At 34.6% G+C, this 5,376-nt stretch overlaps 1 pseudogene; it reads left to right on the forward strand.

Moving 5' to 3' along the window:
* The first annotated feature begins 790 nt into the window (after positions 1–790).
* Positions 791–2,413, forward strand: LOC149557758 (uncharacterized; annotated as a pseudogene).
* The last annotated feature ends 2,963 nt before the right edge of the window (positions 2,414–5,376 follow it).

Raw genomic sequence — 5,376 nt, forward strand, 5'->3', positions numbered from 1 at the left:
AAGAACAAAGAGAAGTTGTAGAGAAAGTGATCAGTAGATCTAGTTTGTTGTAGGGATAGAGGAAGTTTATTTCATGACTGTAGTTGGATGTGATTCTTTGTTTCATTATGTAAGTTCATAGTTTGTTGTTGGATTCAACCTGTTGAAGTAGTGATTGCTCTAGGCATTGTAGTATGCAGCCATTAGAGTTGTAAGTTTGAAGTTTAAAGTTTGAAGTTCTAGGGTTAGTTTAGAGTTTTTTGGTTGAGGCTTAATGCTCCCAAATTTTATAATTATTTAATCTAAGTTGAATAGAAAGCAAGTAGACATACTTGAATCCATTGTTCTTATTCTTCTATTCCTTGCATTTGAAAAGTTTATTTAAAAGCTTCAAGTTCTGGCTCTCTGGTTTTAATGGTGAAAGTTATTCACGTTATAAGTCTATCACTCGGCTTGCTCCTTATTTGAGTTTTTAAGTTTATAGTTATTGCTGAGCTCACTTAGTATCATCTTCTACCAAGCTCTACTCTGTAGTGGCTACCAAGTTCACTTGGTGCCTTCTTCTACCGAGCACCACCCTACTGTGGCTACCAAGTTGACTCGGCATCCACACTACTAAGCTCACTCGACATCCTTTGGCTACTGAGTTTTTTGTTCTTCATTTACCAAGCTCACTCAGTAAACTCTCTTGCCACTTGGTTCCTTAGTGTTTACCGAGAAAAACTGTCACTCGGCAACTTTTTTTAAGGTTTAGGGTTGTGAATGATCTTGATTTATATTTCTCATAAGAATCAAATCTCCTCTTGTTGAAATGAAAGAAATGGACATGAATCCAAATGTTGTCACTTATAAAGGGAACGAATTGAGGAAGCACTTGGGGTTTCCCACGGGATGAGGCATCTTCATTGTGTTCTGAATATTGTTACATGTACAACACCATAATTGATGTGATCTACAAAATAGGCAGAGTAGATGAGGCTCTTGTTTTATTTCTTGAGATGATACAAATAGGCATTCCTCCTAATATTATTTTGTACACTAGTCTAATTAATGGTCTCTGCAAGGTGGGAAGGTAAGATAGAGCTCTTAGGTTAGTAGCTAAACTAAAATATAGTTACTACCCTCCAAATATTGTTACATATAACACTCTCATAAAGGGTTTGTGTAAATAGGAATGAATTGAGGAAGCTCTTGGGATTTCCCATGAAATGAGGCACCTTGATTATGTTCCAGATATTGTTACATACAACACTGTAATTGATGCGATCTACAAAATAGGTAAGTTAGACGAGGCTCTTATTCTATTTGTTGGGATGATACAAGAAGGCATATCTCCCAATATTATTTCGTGTAGTAGTCTAGTTAATGGTCTCTACAAGGGGGGAAGGAAAAATGAAGCTCTAAGGTTAGTATCTAAAATGAAATATAGTGATTGCCTTCCAAATATTATTACATATAACACTCTAATCCATGGTCTCTACAAAGTAGATAGAGTAGATGAAGCTTTAGAATTATTAGCAAAAGTGATAGAAGACAATCACTTTCCTACTACAATTACTTATAATAGTCTCATAGATGGCTTCTGCAAAGCTGGAAGAATAGGTGAAGCATGCAATCTATTTTCCAAAATGATGGAGTTTGGTCCTATGCCTAATACAGTGACTTTTAATCCAATTATTAATGGACAATGAAAAGATGGTATGATGCACAAGGCTTGGGATTTCTTCCATTATATGTCCACAAAGGGCCTACAACTAGATGTGATTACTTATAATACTTTGATATGTGGCCTGTGTGAATTGCATGAGGTGGAAAAGGCTCAAAAATTAGTCAAAGAGATGCTAAGGAAAGGGTACTCCCCAGATGTTGTTACCTACAACACTTTGATTGATAGTTTATGTCAATGTGATAGAGAAAAGGAAGCTCTTTCCATTTTTCTGAGATGCAAAGCAATGGACATTTCCCTGATGTAATTACATATATCATATTAATAAGTGCATTTTGTAGATTGGGAGACATGAAAATGGTAGGAAAGTTGAGGAAGATGGAAGCAAGGGATTTGAAACTTGATGAAGTGACATACACCAAATCCATTGATGGTCTGTGCAAGGCAGGATATTTTTCTAGAGAACATTTTCTTATGGATAAAATGCTAGATGAAGGCTTGTCTCCGAATGCAACCACTTGTAGCTGTTTGATGGATGCCCATCGCAAAAAATGGTGAAATAGATAAGTCAAAAGGATTTTTAAGAAATGAAAGTGGTAGGTATTGCCCTGAATTATAGCCTATACCAAACTGAATTCTACCTTTTCCAAGGAAAAAAAACTTGGCATGGCTTTGTCAACACTAAATGATAAGAGGTGAAAGGATTTAGTTCCCATTATTGTCACATATAATATATTATTTGACAATTGTTTTTTTCTTTTTTTTTGATCGGTAAATGGCCAAGGCCATAATACTTTTATTAATTAAAATGATAAATAACAATAGCTTTCTCCATTCAAATGGGCACTAGTAGGAAAGAACAGAGAAGAAAACCTCCAGTCTTGCCCAAGACAAATGTCCTATATTATTACAAGTTAAAAGGGGCATACACCAGTGAACTAATGACCTATATTATCTATACATAAATACAATCGATATAGGGGCATACCCCTAAAAATAACATCTTCATTTGGATATCAAAGCTTCTATCAAATGATATAAGACCAAAGTTCCATTGAAGAGGAGAATCTGATACTTGCAACTACCTATCAACTAGCTAATCGTATTAAATGGTAAGAAATAAAGAAAAACAATGAAGCTAATCCATTCGAGGAATTAGAATGGTTAATGCCATCCTTGAGTTGATTCAATGTGTAAATTTATCTAACATCATGTCAGTAGCTATAAGTTGTAAAAACTAAGAGAAACTAGATAAGAACAAACGTGATGTTAGCTTCTCCTTACTCAACCAAATGGGAGAAACATAACAAGAAATGACCCTGCAAGCTAATTTTTAACTAATATACATTCAATCAATAGAAATCAATCAAGATAATACCAAATAATCATTACAGAGCAAGATAAAACCATGTAAAACTAAACTAGATATATTAGAAAGGGGAATAACAAGAGAAAATCTACCTTAGAGGATCAATGAAAAACTAGAACAGAGTCGATTAAAAATCTTAATGACTAATATAACCAATACTAATGAAAAATAAGCAAGGAAAGGATAAAAAGACTGTAAGCAAAAAAGAAGGAATAGAGGAGATCCTCACAGATGGGGCCAAGATAAGGGGTCTATGTCATGAAACCAAACCAAGCCCCTGATATCTAATAATTAACAGAGCCATGCCAATAATAGGTATTCCTAGTTTGAGTGGCACATAATGCATCATTAACTTGTAGATGCAAATAACTTTCAAACTAACATGGTACTAGGAAATATTCAATTATTTTGAAAGGAACCCATTGAATAGACAAAGTAGACATTGAATATTACGAAATGAGCATAGATCTCTTTTCAACAAGAAGAAAGTCTAATTAACAACCTTCATGCTTAGGGAGTAGCTAATCTGGCTAAGATGAACCATACCAACTATATAAACTGAAGAGATACCTTCTAAGTCATAATCGAAAACCAGAAAGCATTCTAAAGGGAAACCCTCAAGAAATTGATAAATATGAGTTAATACTTAAGAACTAAACACTAAATTGTACTCCAGAAGATAATGAATCCTTCACAATGTTATGATTTCTCCTAAGCCTACTCTGAGTTAGTATCCAGGTCCTTAACCAAAAGGAGATTGACCTAATCAATATATGAACTAAAAAAATAAAATTAATTGGCATGAGTCTTATAAGCTAAGGGTTTCAGACATGTAAGCGTAATCAGAAATAGAAATCATGTGCACTGGCCATACCAGGATAGATTCAATGGAACAAATAAAATAACATCCTATATTAAGAATAAATCCAAACCTAAAATATTAAAAGCCAACCTGGTCACAGCTCGAAAGGAACTGTCATCAAGAACAACTCAAATTAGGAACATAAGGGTACCAAATCCTAAAATAAAGCATTAACCCTAAGAAACCATAAATAGAATAGATTCATGATAATTTCCATATATTATATATAGAATCGAAATGTTCACATAGTAAAAAATAGATGAGTTTTGGAGCTTAAAAGAGAGTTATACAAAGATTATACATATATATCACACTAAGGGGTTAAAAACAGAGTGTCAAAAGTGTACTAACAAAATTGCTTTATCTGTATAAACCATAGAGCCCTAAGACATTAGATCTAAACCTAAGAGATTATCATATTCCAGTCAAACCTTTGCCTTCCTTCCAAAGGACCATGATCACATCCGTGATGTCACTGAACTACTCCACCTGGTAATTTGGAGGGAACTCAAACTCAAATTTCCTTCTGCTAGTCTTTTTTGCATTTGAAGTGTAGAAGTCCAAATCATCCAAGTTTTTGAAAGTCACCCCTGGCTGAATGTAAGAATTGAAGAGACTAAGATAATTGTTGAGCCAAATTACATTATCTTCAGCTATGATGCCCCTCCAAAGAAGAAGAAAATGCAAACTGGCCTTCATTTTAGGCCCTTCATGATAGAATGCTAAGTTCTCTCAAATGACCAGAGATTGGTGACAAGGCACTATGACTAAATCCGAATGACCTAGGGGAAGATTCATGTATTTTTTAGGAAAGAGAATCAAGAATTTGTTGTCTATGTTATATACCACTTGTTCTAACCCCTTTCTCCAAGTAGGGACAAATAAGTCATGAAAAAGCCTTACTATGTTATCTACTTGCACTTTGGCTCTTTCAAGCAGGCAATAAATGACCCAATGATATCACTATTTGTTCTCCATGTGTATTGATAGTCAAATACTCCCTCACCCAGAGCTTTGTTGACTGCAAACCAAGTCATATCATCTATCGAGTGTAAAATCCGATTCCATCTTTCTGGTTTCACTGCCCCATAGAAGGCCATAATTCGATTCTCTGAAGCATGAAATAGTACAATATTGGACTCCATACTCAGCGATGATAGAGAAATGCAAGACCTAGCTGATAACTCTTAGAAATAGCACAAGGAAACTTCTAGAGATGAGCAGATAAACTACAAACTCTAGTTCACAAAAGCAAGTAAACAAATGATAATTAAATGCAGAGTATCAATGCTCATGATATACCATGATGGGGGTATAATTACTTGAAAATCTAGGCAATCGCACATATGGAGATGATGCAAAAATGATGAGAGAGGTACTAGAACCATACCACTTGAATAAGAAATGCTTATATAATAAGCCGAATGTGGGCTAATATAGAGGACATAAGACTAAAAGATGATATAAAGACTAAGAAGGATGCACGTGAAAAGCCCCAAA

The sequence above is a fragment of the Cupressus sempervirens genome, chromosome 5 (genome assembly GCF_028749045.1).
Source record: "Cupressus sempervirens isolate cs-2001-9-10 chromosome 5, ASM2874904v1, whole genome shotgun sequence".
Taxonomy (NCBI): Eukaryota; Viridiplantae; Streptophyta; class Pinopsida; order Cupressales; family Cupressaceae; genus Cupressus; species Cupressus sempervirens.